We start from the raw sequence: 17,775 nt of genomic DNA, 5'->3' as shown, positions 1-17,775 counted from the left end.
CTGCCTAACTAAAGCATGTTACGACATTGCCGTCCAAAAGTTTTTTTTAGAAAATTACTTGAGGAACATTTTTCTAGAACATTTTAAAACGATATCTCGTTGTCTTATCCCTCGTTTGGGTGATTTTTCAAATTGGGTACCCCCCTAAAAATCTAGATTTCACGGAAAATCAATGTAAAAAACCATATTTTCTACAAAAAACTCTTCGACGGCAATGTCGTAACATGCTTTAGTTCGGCATTATATGACCGACATCGGGACAGCATACCAAACTTCATAATTAGTGCGGTATCACAAAATTAGGACGTGTTGGGTATGTACAGGACTTTTACTAAAAAGTCTACAAGAAAGTCAAATATGGTCAACTTTCTCAGTCCTAGAAACAAAAAGTTCCGATTTATTGTACAGTGTAATTATTATTAGCTGGCCCATAGAATGGATGTGTAACGGATCAAAACATTGTAAAGAATAAAGATCAAAGGTTTATTTTATAACTTATAATATAGGGGAATATATGAATACAAATTGAATATTAAAAGTAAACTTTTGAATCTTATGGAAGAAGATTTAAAAATGTTCGTTTTGTAAACGAAATTAAACCGTTAGGGTAAAATGAGCTCCCTGTCGGGGTGGTATGAGCAACCTGGTAAACATCGAGTAAGAATATGCTGCTCTCTTTAGGCTTTATGAAGGGTAAACAATGAACTGTTTTAGCATGACAAGATTTAAAAGAAGCAAATATTTTCTGTAGAATAAATTAAATTTAAGAAGTACTGCCTATTTAGGGCTATATTTTTTTCAGTCTTGTGAATGACTGATTTTTTACCAAAGCAGCTGGTTCAAAACGTAATTTCATATGATACAGTAATATTTACGAAAGGAATAATGCAAAATTTAAGAATTTAATTTGAAATATCAGTGGTGCTCATATTGCCCCGAATGCACTTAAGTAATATTTTGTTAAGAAAATCCTTGCGTCATATAAGAAACCAATGACCATTTATAAAGCAGCTGAAGCAATATGAACGATAAATTATTAGAAACTACTGACAGATTTTCTGATTCAGAAATCTTAGAAAAGTTTTGACATTTTGAGCTAGTCCAACATTTTTCGAATATTTACTCTAGAGAACAGTATTTTGTTAGACTTAAATGAAATGGATAGTTGAGTTAGACTACAAGCATTAAGCCTCCAACAGATTTTTTTGTAAAATATGTTCAATAGGAATGTTTTAAACGGATGGACCCAAACCAGCCTGCCACTAAAAATCTCCTAAATAAAGAGAAAAAAAACGGGGTGACCCATTGCCCAACTTTCCCCTGCTTTCATCTTTACCCTTTTTTCCTTGATTATATATTATATTATGGCACATTTGCACTTTGGTCAGGATTAAAAAAAAATAAGAAATAATTTCGTGTTTTACTGAATATTATAAACCGGGATTTTGACGTAGGACTAGTCTGTGATTCAGTCTTGCTGAAACTCTTCAAAATCACTGGTGGTTTTAAAACACTCTTGTCCTGCGAGTTTAGCCAGCCCTCACCTCACAAAAATTCCTCGAGAGAGAGAGAGGGAGAGTTAAATTCAGCGAGAGGATGATTTGACGTAGGTGCGCTTTTTGAGACTCCGGATGAATTTTTTGTTCGATGCAAGAAGCTCAGAGTTCACCCAGAGTGAGAGTAGGAGCGTGCGATAGAAAACATGAACATGAATGGCAGCAAGCCTCACTCTCATTTTATCCCCCTTCGCTCACAAGCTCTGAAGCTCAGTGGAATGATTTGGCAGTAGGCATTCTACTCCTCAGAAAAATGCTACACTCGGCTCATTTCAAACTCGCGAGCGAGGCTACGTCAAGCCTGCTGTGATTTCTATATGGGGGTACACTTTGTGAAAACCTAAAATGGAACATGTAACGAAATTATGAAAGATTTTGATCGTTTATATCTCAGCTGCACCTGGACCATTTTCATTAATTGTATCACCAATCGATCAGAAATATTTCAACGTATGAATAGCAATGCTTCCGACTGTTGATTTTTTAAAACAAGAAACTATTGAAAAAGTGGCAAATGTCAAGCATTGTCCAAGAATCGAAATAAATAACAAATCCACCAATTCCTTACATGCATATGCTGCTTCCCAAACACAGTCGTCAGAGAGTCGTTAGTAGACGAAACAAGTCGAAATGGCATTCGCCTCCGATCTTCGGGCGTGTGCGAATAGGGAGAATGCAATTGCGTAACATTTTGCAGACTCATCGCCATATTCAGAACCACACGCCTCCAACAACCACACAAAATGCTCTCCAGAGTTGTAATCTTGTAACCAAACTTGGAAGCAGTAAACCAGTGATTTTGATCGATTCTCTTCACCGACTTTCTGTTTCGTTAATAACTCGACGGTAAACACATTCATGGATACGTTTTTTGATCTGGATGATAGAAGAGCATAGCAGAAATAGTGCGAAATAGGTTAGTGAAGCCATGGTCATCAAAAGAGGAAATCGATGAAAAGAGTTGACTTTCATCCGTCTGCTTCTAAGCCCCTTAATTCGTCGTCATAGCAATGAAAACTAGCGCTTTTGGTTCTTGGGTTACATTTGCTGGTTTCAATTCTGCTGTTCGACATTTTCGAAGGACCACCAAAAACATGAAATTACACTATTTTATAGGTATGCCTAAAAGTCCAATTATTCGATAAATGATTAATAATCGTAAAGATTTTTCCAGCTACTCGATTAAATATTTATCGAATTCTCAATTATTCGAGCGCGTAACCGACATCCCTTCTTATTTCTACTTGTTTGATTTAGCGAAGTAGAGAAAATAAATAAAAGTACTAATTTATATGAACAGGTATAGAGCAGAACCATGACGTGAAACAGGATCATAGATTCGCCGAAAAAGGGTTAAGCGTCTATCTGTTGAAGGCTAAGATTTATCAACATGTTGAGAGAAGGAGTTTAACGAGAAAAAATAAAAAAGGGGAGGAGCTTTAGCTTGGTGGACACTGATATTCTGTGGCCTTTCAACCTGTCGCAGACACTAGTTCAACCGCTGTCCAGCAGAGACGGGCAGAGACTCTTGCGAGTGCTCAATCGTTGAATCGAAGAATATGACATTGTTCGGTCCGATTTGCTGATCCAGATGCCTACACGTCATAATCATCTTCCAAATGCTTTAAGCCTGTACTACCATCGGTCCTTTTCAGGGCTACCAAGATTTTCCAAAAGAGTTAAATTTCTGAATATGTCTTAACTAAAATTCATATCAAAAGTTTCTTTTCAGGGCAATCATAGTCACGCTAAAGAGTATAAACAGAGAGAACCCCGCTCAAATTCCTATCCCTACACAAAACACAAGCTCCTACTGCAGTTTACCAAAAACATTTATTATATAATACCACGTAGTCCTACGTCAGCATTGCGTACAATCCATAGGGCTGTCCCTTGTAGTTTTTTTTTAAATTTGAACCGGAAAATCCGGGAAAAAACCGGGAATTTCAACATGAAAAACTCTGGCCACCCTGGTTTTAACCCAAGTCAGAAACTTGATCTTGTATTGAAACCACCTGGAACGTGTCCATTTGTGGTCCTCGGTATCCGATATGACTTTATTTCCATCTAGTCCCATAACCAGGGTGTCCATCCAACCGGGAAAACCGGGAAAAAATCGGGAATTTGTAATGACCGGGAAAAAACCGGGAAAAATCCGGGAAAATCCATATTGTACCGGGAAAAGTAAGGTATGCTGATCCATCAATTCCATTTCTCGTACTTAAGACATTACTTTTTTAAACACCTGTTCCCAAACATTACTTTGACGTTGAACAAAACCATTAGTCTGCAAACTTGTTGCTTTTGGCTCAAATTATGTACACCCTCAGAATAAACTTCTGCACCTTGTGTTAAATGACAGATGCTCCCGATAGAGAAGACAAGGAAGAATGTTAGGCTTTTCGACGTTTAATCGGCGCCACTACTACACCACCTAAATTGAAGAAGTGTGAGCAAGACGAAAACAGATTAGTGGAAAAACAAAGAATCCAGTCATCCCCGGGTGCTAGATAGAGAAAGACGAATAAACGTCAAAAAGCATAAAGCTCTGCATTCTCACGTCATTTGACACATCACACACAGCAAGCTGAACATTGCATTAGGTCCTAAGTAACATTGATCGATTATCTTCGTAGATTTTCTTTTTCGTTAATAACTGGAGCACATAACCGTTTCTGGTTGTGTTTGTCGTATTAGATGGTAGATAAAAGCTTCTTTTATCGATCTGTGTGCTGAAAATATCTGGGAATGTCATTGCATGGCCGTGGAGATACGAGTTGGAAAGTCGACGAAGAGAATCTGTCAATGTTACTTAGGACCTAATGCAATGTTCAGCTTGACACATTTGCTGTTTCACTTTCATTCACACACAGATCTGCTATCTTGTGCAGCAGAGAAACAAAGATGAATGCTGTTTCAATCGAAACAAACTGAAGCCTACCCCATCGTTCGAACTTCATTCACTCGAAAAGTGCGGTATTATCCGAGCAAGTAGTGATTCAAATTATTTAAATTTAAAATTATCTTATTCGTTGTTCGTGTTCCTCGCAAGTTGTGGTCGAAATAGGTTTGCGAAGAAGACTATTAAAGCTGTAAAAAGTAAGTAAATTGATTAAAAATATGATCTTTTTTTTTTTTAATAAATTTTCTTTTCGAAAGACACCATGCCGACTACGTACGCGCCGAGGTACGAAGAAGAATTTCCATGGAGTGCACCGGATCAGAATGACCGAAGTGCAGCCCGCTGCAAATGGTGCAACAAATCTTTTAAAATAGATACGATGGGTAGGGTGGCTTTTAGTAGCCACGAAAAAGGAAAATTTCATCAAAGCCAAATCAATATTCGACGCACGAACATGAAGTTGACCTGTTTTCAGTCACAAGTAAAGTCGTCTGATGGTAAATGTATTGAAAGTATAGCCTTATGACCGATTCGTATATTACAATTTGTCTATTTATGTTTCAGGTGTTTTTGTACCTGCCAAGGATTTCGATGGAGCCAGTACAGCAGAGGCAGAACAAACCAGTAGTGGATACGCAGTGACCATGAAAAAGTTTGTGTTACGAGAGAAAGTCATAACAGCAGAAATCCTGTGGGTGCTTGAAACGGCTTTCACTCATAATTCCAACCGAAGTGCGAGTGCTGATGTTGGCATTTTCAAGAAGATGTTCCCGGATAGCGAAATTGCCTCACAGATGCGTATGGGCCGTACGAAAATAGGTTACCTCATAACGTACGGTGTGGCTCCATCCTTTCAGGAGGACCTATTCAAAACTTTGAATCAGACCTCAAGGATCGTCGTTGGATTTGACGAGTCGCTGAACAAAATCGCCCAACGACAGCAGATGGATATTTCTGTTCGGTACTACGACAAAGAAAAAAGTGAAGTTCGAACAAACTATGTCGGTTCTGCGTTCCTATCATCTACGCGTGCGAATGACTTGCTGATTGGACTGAAGGAATGTTTCAAAACCAATCCTAGTATTTTGAAGAAAATCGTTCAAATTTCAATGGATGGACCAAATGTGAACTGGAAATTTCTGAAGGACTTATCCGGTGAGCTACGAGAGCTTCGAGGAAGTTCAACGTTTGAAATTTTGAATGTTGGAAGCTGTGGTCTTCACGTAGTGCATAATGCATTCAAATGTGGAGCGAAGAAAACAGATTGGAACTTGGACGAATTTTTGCTCTCGTTGTACAGTCTGTTTAAAAATGTTCCGTTACGCCGAGCTGAATATTCATCAGTGGCTGGTTCTTCCTTGTTTCCATTGAAATTCTGTGACGTCCGATGGGTAGAGAATTATCGGGTCGCCGAAAGAGCGTCTAAGATGCTGCCATCTCTAAGGATTTTCGTTGAAGCCGTAAAAAAACAGCGTGACAAGAAAATCAAAGAATCGCATTTTGATTTCAAGCGAAGTTTTGTAAGCCTCTCTAATTCCAAAGTGTTTGCTACAATTGCTGAGGGACTAAGCGATCGATTGTTGGAGGCTAAATTATCCTTTTTCATGTCCATGGCTGGTTATGTCGAGCCATTTCTAAGAGAGTTTCAAACCGACGCTCCAATGGCTCCATTTTTGTTTGGTGATCTTTTGAAGCTCATAAAACCTATCATGGAAAGAGTCATTAAACCAGAATGTTTGAATGTAAACAAGAAATCCTTGGCATTAATTGAACTGAACGACAATAATCTACTTCCTTCAAGTCGCGTGGATATTGGATTCGCAGCTAAGGCAGCATTGAAGGTTGTTACTGGTGTCAAAGACTCGCAGCTTTTGGTCTTTAGAAATGATTGCAAGGCATTTTACGTTGCATTTCTGCAGAAAATCTTTGACAAATCTCCCTTAACATATCCGCTAACGAGGTACATTTCATGTTTGAGTCCTGAAATAATCGCAGAATCGCCGGAAACAGCCAGAAAGAGGCTGTCTTTTGTTTTGGACCATCTAGTGGAAAGAGATCACTTGTCTGGGACATTGGCCGATAAAATTATGATCGAATATCGCACTCTACTAACCGAACCATACGCAAAATCGGCGTTCACTGCATACAGCAGGGAAGAGCAAAGACTGGATGCATTCTGGAATAAGACAATCCTACAATCTGGAAATCACTCTCCGAATCTTTCGACATTTGTTCAAGACACTATCATTTTGTCGCACGGAAATGCTGCTTTGGAACGTGGTTTTTCCGTAAACAAGGACTGTTTGGTGGCAAACCAAATCGAGGAAAGTTTGGTTGCGCAACGAATTGTTTATGATACCATTCTGAATCAAGGAGGAGTCGAAAAAGTTGTAATTTCAAAAGGTTTAATCCAGTATGCACGAAACGCACATCACAAATACCAGGAATCACTGGATCGAAAGAAAAAGGAGCATGACGAGATGGAAAGAGATAAACAGCGTAAAAGAGATGCTGTTCGAGTGTTGAAGGAGTTGGAAGCAAAGAGAGCGAGGTTACTGGCTGACACGGAGAAAGAGGTTGCATCAATCAACAAAGAAATGGAAAACCTTAAGAAATAAGTTTTTTTGCTAGTCGCGTAAATTTACTTGAAATAAAAATCTTTTGATTATACATGTATCGTTTATGTGTTCATTGAATAACAAGTTGTAAGTATATCATTTACAAGACGTATATAAAATCATATAACATGTTTCTCCACATTTTTATTTACATTAAAATACTATTTTTCATACATTTTTTTTATGTAAACTACGACTTGAGTGTAAACAGTACTTTCATTCGTGTATTTTTTTTGTGACAACATTGGGTTGGGCTGTTTTTCAAAACCGGGAAAAAACCGGGAATTGATAAATTGGATTAGAATGGACACCCTGCCCATAACTCATATTCATCGGAACATGTTCCAACCATATCGCCGGAACTAGTTGACCGATTCCAAAATTAATCAATATCGTTCTATAGCACCATGATACCTTTTATTTGTGGCTTGTTGCTTCCAATTGGATGCTGTGTTTGCTGAGAAATCGTTTTACAATTTTTAGTCACAATTGTCCTTCCCCGAAACGTGCCCGGATGTGACCAATGTGGTTCTGGGCGTTCGTTATTTCAAATCCTCATGTGATTTGAGGTGTCCCATGATGGGTTTTGGGCGTTTCAGGTCGGTTCTAGTCTCATAACCGTATTGGTCGGAACATGTTTCGGCCATATCTCTGGATGGGAAAAGAGCTTTAAGAGCAGTGAAGGAAATCGTATGGAATTTAATTCAATTCCTAATTCGTGATTTCAAGGGTGTTAATGCGTTAAAATTCTTTTAATGCGTTTATCTCCACAAATAAAGCCTTAATCGTGTTTGTTTTGAGTTTTTGGGACACACGTGTTCAACATTTCTAATTGTGTTTATCTCCGTAAGTTAGGCCTTAATTACGATCTTAGGGGTTTTTCACCATTCCTACCGACGCCAGGGAGGCAGCTCCCATGTTACTCGATTATAAAACCAAACAAATATAATTCCAAAACCTGCACACCTGTGCCTTGCAATCAATCAGTGCGATTTCCAAAATGCAAAATCATCATTTTTTCGCACATCACAGCCTTGATCAGTGTAAATTACCTCACGGCTAGCAGCGGTCAGTTGCCGATGTTGTACTCCGCCACTAATCACAATTCAGCAATGACTTCATTTGCCACTCTCCACCGGGATGCAACCCCCAGTGCAGCAGATTATGGTGATTCGGTCAAATGCGAAATACACTTCTCCGAAATTGCACCAAGCGCACCGCTGCAGGTTTGGGATATTGATCTGCCCACTCTCTGTTGCGATCGTGTAACATCTGTTAGGAGGAGGAGACTCATCAAACAATCGGTTTACAACTCTCCAGCAGCAGCTTCAACAACAGCACATTTAAATTTAATTGTAGAAACTCACTCTGACGGGATGGGCATTTTACCTCTGCATTCGAGTACTTTTTTTTGTGTTTTGGTATATGATTACAAGGACAGAGAAGATGCAGTGGCGGGGGGCGGTGGTACCGCATCGCATAATTGTGCGTAGTGAAAACGGTTGCTACTTTTCTTGATTTATTGACTCATTACAATTAGAGATTAACCACCACCAGCAGCGGGTAGGAACAACGACGACGGCCAGTCAGCATTCATCGCAGCAATTGCAATCGCTCGGACGGATCCCGCCCGAGGAGAAAGTTTGCAATTTATGTGCCTGTTTTGGACCGTGTATGAAGGGGCTGTCTACCGATGCTGTTATGTATTGTGGCGGTGGTGATCCTCCGATGCGATATTGGATAAGTGAACCTACGCGGGAGATGAAATGTTGACGAATCGTTCGTTCGGTGATGTAGTTTTGTTCAACAAAAAGAGTGGCGAAAACGCAATTTTAAGGTTGCCATTTGAAAGATTGATGAGTAACCTTAATGAACGAGGATTGAGTAACTCGCGCAACAGTGACTAACAATCAAATGGGAAAGTATACGCTGAGATATGTTCAATATAATGCTCGATTGTTGTATGGCATTACTCATCGCGGATGATACGTAACCAACGCCGATTTGATAAGGTCATGGCTGTGTAGAGATATGGGCGCAATTTTCGTAATTATCGCATCCATTCCTTGAACGCTTTGTGCTAAGTGACTTTTAATAAATTAATGCCTTTATTCGACGTATTTTTTTGTCGGAAGTGTTTCCATATTGTCACGCTCCCCATTGAACTCAACGAATTTCATGAGTCTCTATGCTTAGTTTGTACAAACTCGATCTCTGTGGGATTAACTTTCGGGATGGGACTGATATGCTGATGGGAGATGGAACAAACTGACTTTATGTTGAATCCTGATGAATTCTAGCGAGAATTATTAGCAATATCAATTTAATTCCTCTACTTTAATTGGTTATCCTTGACAAATATGCGTATTTCTTCTATAATGTGCAGACTTATTCAGTAGTTTGACTCGGCTTATTAGTACAATACACTGAATATCTCTATAAAACTAACTTAAATCGTGATTCAGTCTTCAGAGAGTGGCCAGGGAAAAAAAGATAATTAACCTGAATTTTAAAAGTAACTGGGAAAACCCCAGGAATTTGATGAAAGAACCGGGTAAAATCAATAAACCTTAATACACTCAGCGAAACAAGAATAGCACCACTATGATTTTTCATCTTATTACATATTGTTGGTTATCATCAAGTAAATCACTTAATATTATATTTCAGAAATGTTTTGTTGTTCAAATCAGGGCAAACTTATGGGGATTAATTGAACCATTAACAATACAGCCTTCGAGAACAAAAAAAAGGGTGCGAAAAAAAAAGAACAAATTAAACTTTTAATCAAATTAAGATTTTATTTCGTCAAATGCAACTTTTGAAATACATGTTGAAGGAGAGCTTAATAATGAGTGTTAGAGCCATTGTTTCGAATTATTTCAATGAGCCGTGATTTCATGGTCAAAATCAGGGTATCCTACTTGATCTGCTAACAGCATTGTCGAATTCGACATTTCAGCATGTTTACGTTGTCGAATTGTTTGCCAATTTCTTAAACGTAGGCCAAAGGTTTTCGATAGGGTTTAGATCCAGAGAACCACTATGTTGTTGTCATAAAACCAGTCTTAGTCAATTTTGAATTATGGATTGCAGCGTTATCTCAGCGTTATCAGTGACTCGCCGTGCTCTATCAAACTTATCTCGAGCATTTCGAGGTAATCCTCCGACTTCACCCTCGTTGAGATCCATGTCTAGGGAAGCTTTCCTCGAAAAAAAAAAAAATGCTCCCCAAACTATCAGCGTTCCGGATCTTTTTGACATTCGTAATACTGCCAGTCATCTGGACCGTCAAGGTTGAACTTCTTTTCGTCCGAAAACAGTATTTTTCTGCGATTCAATTCACGCCGCTCTTTTAAGTTGGGCTTTCCCAGTCTTTTGCGCCATTCCAAGTTTTCGTTGCTTGGCATAATATGCTGGACGCGCCTTGTTGTCACCGGAAGCTGCAAATCTGTACGATGCTGTTTTTTTCTTGTTCGTTGCTTCTCTACAAATTATTCGCCGTAAGCATGCTTTTCTTCCCACGTCGGTCGATGCCGCCACCATTATCGCCATTTTTTCAGGAATCGACAACGGTATGTGATCGAAAGAGTTTCCGAACGATTTCTCTAGAAGAAAGGTCTGCATCATGGTAGGCTTTGATTTTCACCTTTTCCTCGAACGTCAAAAGCTTGGCTCGACAGCTGGATTACAGAAAAAAATATTCTGTTTTGCTTCATTTAAATAAAACTGAACCTTCTGGTCAAATATATCGCAACTCTCTCGAAACTAAAACAAATATCTGTCAAATTGCGATAGAGTACCTTTTATATAGGGTGGTGCTATTTTTAAGTCGCTAATTTTTTTTACGTATTTTAATGACTAAAATGTAAACGTTCCAACATAACGAACAAAAAATATGCGAAATAAATTACTTTAACATTCACAACTGAATTCAGCATAACTGCTATGGAAATATCAAAAATATTTTTAAAAACATGGTGGTGCTATTTATGTTTCGCTGAGCATGGTCACTTAAGTAATAAGTTTTTTTTATTGTTTATAAATATGCATTTTATTCTAACTAGCGATGTGTTTTTTTACACCAACTTATTCTAAAGTTAAATCTCAGATATCGCCCAAAGTCATCTGAGTTATGTAGAGTTCAACTTTCTCAACTTATGTGTTACTTTTCAAAATGTTTTAAAATTAACCTATTTAAAATCAACTTACATTTTTTGCTCCATAATTACCTTGGCTGAGAATAATCAAACGATTATCCTTCAACTCACATGAAATACCATTAGAACACTTCTCGTACCTTGGAATTCTTTTCGAATTTCCTTTGAAACTATCCTAAGAATTTCCTCGGAATCCTCCATAAATCTTCTAAATATATAATCAATACTCTCCTCGGGGATCCTAGTATTGTAAAAAAAGACTGGACAGTAGAACAATCTCTTCAGGAATCCTCCTTAGTCTATTTCTTTTTAAATTATCTTCAGAAAACTAACCTATGATTTCTGAAAATAAGTATCTTTTAATTCTCTTGGAATTATTCTTAAAATTCATTTGCTAATCTCAGCAGCGCTGGTGGTGTAGTGAATTCCAAAAGGTCTGGGTTCAATCCCAGTTGGCGCCGCCGGATTTTCTGAGGCATAACATCTCTGATCACGGAAGTAAAGCCGTTGGTCCCCGGTCTATGAGTTGATGGGTCGATAGGTAGGGTCCAGGTGTGGGAGCTGCCTCCCTGGCGTCGGTGACATTGGAACACAGTACGGAAAACAAGATCGACTGCTAATCTCCTCATGATCCCCATTGACTCCGGTTGCATCGAGCTGTTTGAACCACCCTCTGCATTTATGAAAGTTTATTGTCACCACAAGCCGTAGGTTCTAAAAGTTGACTCCCGTTCGAGAGATCATCCGCTCCCGTACCCAGCAGCCCGCAGTGAGTATAATTTTGCACAATGTGATTTCGATGTTGTTAACACGAAGATTGCCGCCTTGGATTGGGTACAAATACTTGACCAACCCACCATTGATGCCGCCGTTTTCGTATTCTACGACAACATCTATAAAGTAATCCAAGATACTATTCCGGTGAAGACACGAAAATCTTGTTTGCAATTCCAACAACCTTGGTGGAATCCGCAATTGCGTAATCTACGTAACCGTCTGCGTAAAGCTCGAAACCGTTACTTTCGTTCCCGGACCGCAGCAAGCTAGTAGAAGCAGAGTATAATAGTTTGCAGGAAGCTCGCTTTCGTGAGTACGTCAACCCACCTCCAGAGGGGTTTCAAGGAAAATCCATCGTCGTTCTGCTCTTTTATCAACTCTCCGAAAAGATCATCTGGTATTCCCGTGGACGTCACCTACGGTAGTAGAAGCTCCACCACCGACACCGCTTCTGCTGACCTTTTCGCTGACTTTTTCCGAAGTGTTTTCGAACACGATCAAACTCCTTCACCACAGCAATATATTGATCACCTACCAAGATACGACATTCACCTGCAGCAGCTCATCTTCAGTCAAGACGCTATTCTCAAAGCCCTTTGCTTAGTCGATCCATTGAAAGGTCCAGTTTCGGACCGTATTCCACCGTCTTTCGTCAAGAACTATGCAGCATCGTTGGCCACTCCCGTTATGTCTATTTGCAATCGATCGCTTAAGGGGATGGCGTTTTTCTGGATGCCTGGAAGCTTGCCTCAATTACACCAATCTTCAAGTCCGGTAACATGCACAAAGTGGAAAATTACCGACCTATCTCGATCCTGAACTGCTTGGCCAAAGTTCTCGAAAGTCTTCTGCATGATAAGTTGTATCCAGCCCATAATCTCAGAGTTTTAGCATGGATTCATGAAAAAAGCGCTCGACAGTCTCTAACTTGATGACTTACACGAACACTCTTATAGATAGCATCGAGAAGCGTAAGCAAGTGGACTCCGTTTACATCGACTTCTCTAAGGCTTTTGACAAAGTCCCTCACGACCTAGCCATTATGAAGCAAAACCGCCTTGGTCTTCCACCGTGGATCGTTTGTTGGTTCATACTTATCATCCAGGAAGGCTTTCGTTAAGGTACGTGATTCCAGATCTGAGGTATTCCATACACCAGAGGTGGTTCAACAAGGGCGTCACCTCTCATTTTCGTTCTGTTTATTAACGACGTGTGTGATATGCTAAGTTCCTGTAAGTTGCTATATGCGGATGATCTTAAGCTGTACCGTGTGATCAAATCGATCGTGGATTGTTGCGCACTACAAGCTGATATAGAGCGATTGTCATCCTGGTGTCAGGTGAATGGAATGCAAGCCAAATGCAAAGTGATAACCCTTACCCGCTCTCACTCTCCGATCATTTTTTATTACTCTATGAATCAATCGCCGCTGGAAAGGGTTAATGCCATTAAGGATCTTGGGCTCATCTTGGACAGCAAACTACGGTTTAACGAGCACATATCCATGACAGTTGCAAAGGCCAACTCCATGCTAGGATTTTTGCGCCGCAACACTGCACAATTCGACGACGTGTACGCCCTGAAAGCGCTGTACTGCTCTATGGTCCGCAGTGTTCTTGAATATGGAGTACAAATTCGGGCTCCATATCACGCTGTCCATATACTGCGCATCGAGAGAATCCAGAAACAGTTTATAAAGTATGCCTTACGACGTCTGCCATGGACAAATCCAGAAAGCTTACCTCCGTACGAGCATAGATGTGCGCTTATTGGACTGCAAACACTAACAAATCGCCGAGTCTTTCTCCATTGGATGTTCATATTTGACATGATTAGTAATCATATTGACTGCAGTTGTTTGCTCGGGAACATCAATTTCCACACTCCAGCTCGCCGTCTCCACAACTATTACTTTCTGTGGACTTCCGGACATCGTACTGCTTACGGTTATAACAATCCTCTCGATAGATGTTGCAGACTGGTTAATGATGTGTGTGATGTTTTCACTAAAATTTACGGCCGGCTGTGTTTGAATCGGCGTCTGTGGCCCATGATCCGCTAACATGATGGCCCAGTACTATTTTGGTCCGATTGGATGTCACTGCACTACTTGAAAGATACGGTAGCTTGATACAAAGCAAACAATGTGCAATCCTCCGAATTGTCCGAATGTCAATCGAAACACGAAACAGGCAGCGAATTCAATCGAAGAATTTGAAAAATATTGGACAAAAGTATCCAAAATTATCGCCAAAGAATCTGTGCTGACGCTCATGGGCAGCGTCTGAACAAAAGTTCGCTCTTTGTCATACGATTAAAAGAACTGCAGATTATGTTCATCCAATTGAAAGAGAATTCATATATATGAAATAAAAATGTGAGTTCATTAACATGACGTTATTTTATTTCAATAATAAACTGTACTTATACTTTCTGGGACACCCTATTTGATGGTTCCATGAACTCTGAAAAACAAACATTCTAAGCTCTAAGATCGCAAAAACAAAGTTTCAAAATTTAGATAATTTTTTTTTGTATTAATTTATTTGTACAGGCCTAGCCAAGTTATCATTTGCGTTATACATAATAGATGTCTTAAAGCTAGAGTTAAAGGAATTGAACCGATTACTCGCGGTCGTCTCGAGGTTAGTAGAGATATACAGTTTTATGGATGGGGAGAGGTAGAAGGAGGTTTGAATTATGATTTACGATACAAATATTTCATTATTCCTAAACCATGAACTTATTCCTATTCAATTTGGTATCCGCATAGATAATTTATGCTAAGAGCCAAGATCTGAGAAGTTCTCCAAGGTACCAGATTTAAACACTGTGATTCAGTGTTCAGTTCACGTAGATAAACACTGTGATTCAGTGAAAAAAATCTAGATTTGGATTGGATCAAGGTTTTCGAACTAAGAAAAATCATTTTGATTTTGGGACTTGGATAAGATGTATTTGTAATTCAGCCCCATCTATTGTTTCTACCTTGTAATCAAGCTCTGTTACATAGAGAATTATGATCATTAGGGAAAATGTCAGGGTTGTACAGCAACCATCATTAAGTTTGGCATAAGGTTAATCAACTGTGAAATCTCTACCATATTGCCTTATAGAACGCTTCCTGAAATTCCGTCAAATTTGCCTTAGATTTCCCCGGAACTCTTCTCTCATTCTCAATCCACATCTTCAGAGCTCACCTTTAGTTCTCCTAACAATTTGTTTAAAATATTTCTCAAAATTATCTAGTCAAATTCTCCTCAGGATTCTTTCATAATTATTCCTAAAATTCTGTACATAATTCTTCAAACTGTCAGATTGGAGGGCGGGTGTTTGACGCATAGAGCCTGTCAATTTCGCTTTCAGAGTGTCGCAGTCAGCGGTTTTATGATTCGTGAGCGCTCGCGATTCGTAGAATCGTTGATTGTGACTGCAAGTGGATTTGGCGGGTTTTGTGTGTCGAACGCTTGCTTTTTGACCTCTTTTTGTGTCTAACATGTGCAGGGTATCATTATCACGGTGCTCCTCTGACCGTTATTATAAAAAAAAATTAGTTCCATCAAAAGTGAGTATACCAATCGATTCGTTAGATCATTCTGCATCTCTGAAACAAATTTAAAAAAAATCGTAGGGAGCATTTTCGAGTTACGCCGCGAAACAGCGAAATTCAATCACGTATCCTTATTTTACATGCACAAATCGCAACACTCGCTGTTTTTTTTTTTTAGCAGAAAAGTGGTCCTACATAAATACAAGTTTAACTATTCTAAGAGTACGAGAACAAATTCAAAGTGCAGTAAGTATGGTAAAAATCTACCGGGAACTGTTCCTAGAAAGGAAAACCAACGTAATTCAAAACCGAGCAATTTAAACACTACTAAAGTCATACGCGAGGTCATACGCATGTTTAATACTTGTCTAACGGAAATCGGACGAGGGAAGAATCACGTTTGTACTGTCACTGAGCGTTCAGAAAATTTAGCAAGAATTCTTAAAGAAATTAATTCTCCACCAAAGGCATCAGGAGCAGCTGTGTCAAAGTTTCTAGCCGAAAAAGTCTCAACTTCTGGTAAAACAGCAACTGATGTATTTCAGAATGTAGCTTTAACGTTTTATTTGATTCATACAGGTTCTGAAAACATTCGCTTATCAAATCGTCGAGGAAAACCATCCGTATTTCTAAAAGCTAATTCTACTGTATCTTTGAAAGAACGGAAACGCATGCGGACGGAGACGGAGACGGAGAATAACTTGAGCATGCGGAAGACTCTTGGTAATATTTTATTTAGGATTTGCCGAAGCTTTTGATTTGCTTATTGGTTAGTTGATTTACAGGCATCATGAAAGGTTTAAAACGAGGTGGAGTGAGCTTTGAAACTGGCTTAAAAGGAAAGCTTTCCAAACTGAACTAACAGCTTGGAGATTTGTTTAGTATTGTAGAGCTAGGAGAAGTAGCCAAAGATAAAACTCAAAAAGGTACATATTTCAAAGAAATCTAAATTAAAATGCTCTTTTCTAGCTGAAAACGTCCATCTTGGTCAATGTGCTGATGTTCCAGTTATATTTTGTAATAATATACCTGAGTAGACACGCCAGTGAGGAAGAACTTTTCATAAAGCTTGGTATCGACGGTGGAGGAGGATTTTTTAAGATCACTCTCTCTGTTGTATCCAAAACCCAAAATAATTCCGCAGATTATTTTAAAGACAGCGGCGTGAAACGCCTCCATATTTTGGCATTGGCTCCAAATCTTGTCGAAAAATATGAATATATTTTTCTAATCTGGAATGGTCTTTTGAAGCTGAATCACTTGGAATCGATTATTGCCGGTGATTTAAAGATCATTAACGTGATTATTGGAATAATAACGCCTCCACTTCACGTGACACTTGGGATCGGGAACATGGTTTTTCAAGCAGTGGAGAAACAAAGTCCAGACTGGGCAGATGTATGGATCGAAAAGGCTCATGTACGACATCAACAGCGAACAAACGAGCATGTAACAGTCTCCTTGATGCTGTCGATGTTCTCCGAGAAAACGAGGATTTGCTAAACTATGTTGATGTAAGGTACAGTTGTTTTTCGATCAGCAGGTATAAAACTAATGACTGTTACTTTTTATAGGTCCTGAAGCACTTTCAAAATGCGTACAAGAAATGCTTCTCATTCGAACTTGCACCCGGATTTGAAGAAGATATTAATAAGTTTGTCGAATACTGGGAAATGTTGCATCTACCAAAATCGTCCAAATACCATATAACCAAGTTTCACGTGAAAGAGTTTTGTAACGCAACTGGACAAGGTTTGGGTTGGCACAACGAGCAGGCGTCCGAATCGGTTCACAGCGACATTTTATTGACTTGGGAAAGATACAAGACCACGAAAACATCAAAGATATACAAATCTCAACTTCTGCGTGCTGTCGTTGACTACAATAGTGGTCATTTGTGTTAAACCACTTTGAGATTCATTAATTATATTTAGGTTTATTAGTTTATAGTTAATTTAGATTTATTAGCCTACAGTTAATTTAAATAAAACTCAAGCCTTAAATTAACGTACAAAACCCTTTTAATTCCAAAAATTAGCAACCGTTACAAATTATAACCATGGAATTAATAGTAATAATTAATATATAAACACTCTGCAATCGACATTTCATGTCATGTTGCATGCAAAATAAGCATATGTGATGGCGTTTCACTGTTTTTAGTGAGATTTATGCAGTTACGCCTTTAAAAGGGCGTAACTCGAAAATGCGC

The 17,775-nt window shown here is 39.0% G+C and overlaps 1 protein-coding gene and 1 pseudogene across 2 annotated transcripts in view; both read left to right on the top strand.

The window, feature by feature from the left end:
* The window catches only part of Ptpmeg2 (Protein tyrosine phosphatase Meg2), a 243,455-nt gene that overhangs the window by 125,659 nt on the left and 100,021 nt on the right, over positions 1-17,775 (top strand). The window lies entirely within an intron of this gene.
* On the top strand, positions 8,189-17,467 carry LOC135714950 (uncharacterized; annotated as a pseudogene).

The sequence above is a fragment of the Ochlerotatus camptorhynchus genome, unplaced genomic scaffold, assembly GCF_037179485.1.
Source record: "Ochlerotatus camptorhynchus isolate MF236.1 unplaced genomic scaffold, CSIRO-AGI_Acam_v1.1 ptg000767l, whole genome shotgun sequence".
Taxonomy (NCBI): Eukaryota; Metazoa; Arthropoda; class Insecta; order Diptera; family Culicidae; genus Ochlerotatus; species Ochlerotatus camptorhynchus.
This window is presented reverse-complemented; position numbering and strand designations above follow the sequence as displayed.